The following is a 2,044-nucleotide window of genomic DNA, read 5'->3' on the forward strand; positions in this document are numbered from 1 at the left end:
TGTCCAGATAAAGCGTCCAAGGTGAAAAAGTTCAATAAACAAAGAGGAAAAAGTAAATAAAAATAAAACGGTCATTAAAAAGTACAAATCGTAAAGTTGGCAGGCCGCAAAGAAACGTCCAGCAACAAACCGCACAGCAGCACGTAAACAAGTCTACAAGTTGTGACCGGAAATGACGATGTCTGGGTGTATTCTAAGAATTCATGTGAATTTGATAATACGATCATCCATTGATGTCTGTTTGTGCGGAGCTTGATTAGTAATGCCTAAAAATACAAATGTGAATGCTATGTAAATTAGAGAAAAGATATATGTACTACAGTACCAGTCTAAAGTTTTAGAACACCTACTCATTCAAGTTTTAATTTTTTAATTTACATTGTAGAATAATAGTGAAGACATCAAAACTATAAAATGACACATATGGAATCATGTAGTAACCAAAAAAATTATAAACAAATCAAAATCTTTTTTATATTTCAGATTCTTCAAAGTAGCCACCCTTTGCCTTGATGGCAACTTTTCACACTCTTGGCATTCTCTCAACCAGCATCATGAGGTAGTCACCTGGAATGCATTTCAATTAACAGGTGTGCCTTCTTAAAAGATAATTTGTGGAATTTCTTTCTTTCTTAATGTGTTTGAGCCAATCAGTTGTGTTGTGACATGGTAGGGTTGTTTACAGAAGATATCCCTATTTGGTAAATGACCAAGTCCATATTATACAAAGAACAGCTCAAATAAGCAAAGAAAATTATAGTCTATCATTAATTTAAGACATGAAGGTCAGTCAATACGGAACATTTGAAGAACTTTGAAAGTTTCTTCAAGTGCAGTCGCGAAAACCATCAAGCGCTATGATGAAACTGGCTCTCATGAGGACCGCCACAGGAAAGGAAGACCCAGAGTTACCTCTGCTGCAGAGGATAAGTTCATTAGAGTTAACTGCACCTCAGATTGCAGCCCAAATAAATGCTTTGCAGAGTTAAAGTAACAGACACATCTCAACATCAACTTTTCAGAGGAGAATGCATGAATCAGGCCTTCATGGTCTAATTGCTGATGATGGAGTGCTGAAACAGATTTTTATTTATTTTTAAATTTTTTAAATTTCACCTTTATTTAACCAGGTAGGCTAGTTGAGAACAAGTTCTCATTTACAACTGCGACCTGGCCAAGATAAAGCATAGCAGTGTGAGCAGACAACACAGAGTTACACATGGAATAAACAAATTAACAAGTCAATAACACAGTAGAAAACAAAGGGGGAGTCTATATACAATGTACAATGTGTGCAAAAGGCATGAGGAGGTAGACGAATAGTTACAATTTTGCAGATTAACACTGGAGTGATATATGATCAGATGGTCATGTACAGGTAGAGATATTGGTGTGCAAAAGAGCAGAAAAGTAAATAAATAAAAACAGTATGGGGATGAGGTAGGTGAAAATGGGTGGGCTATTTACCAATAGACTATGTACAGCTGCAGCGATCGGTTAGCTGCTCAGATAGCTGATGTTTGAAGTTGGTGAGGGAGATAAAAGTCTCCAACTTCAGCGATTTTTGCAATTGTTCCAGTCACAGGCAGCAGAGTACTGGAACGAAAGGCGGCCAAATGAGGTGTTGGCTTTAGGATGATCAGTGAGATACACCTGCTGGAGCGCGTGCTACGGATGGGTGTTGCCATCGTGACCAGTGAACTGAGATAAGGCAGAGCTTTACCTAGCATGGACTTGTAGATGACCTGGAGCCAGTGGGTCTGGCGACGAATATGTAGCGAGGGCCAGCCGACTAGAGCATACAAGTCGCAGTGGTGGGTGGTATAAGGTGCTTTAGTGACAAAACGGATGGCACTGTGATATACTGCATCCAGTTTGCTGAGTAGAGTGTTGGAAGCCATTTTGTAGATGACATCGCCGAAGTCGAGGATTGGTAGGATAGTCAGTTTTACTAGGGTAAGCTTGGCGGCGTGAGTGAAGGAGGCTTTGTTGCGGAATAGAAAGCCGACTCTTGATTTGATTTTTGATTGGAGATGTTTGATAT

Source organism: Oncorhynchus tshawytscha, linkage group LG33 (assembly GCF_018296145.1).
Source record: "Oncorhynchus tshawytscha isolate Ot180627B linkage group LG33, Otsh_v2.0, whole genome shotgun sequence".
NCBI lineage: Eukaryota > Metazoa > Chordata > Actinopteri > Salmoniformes > Salmonidae > Oncorhynchus > Oncorhynchus tshawytscha.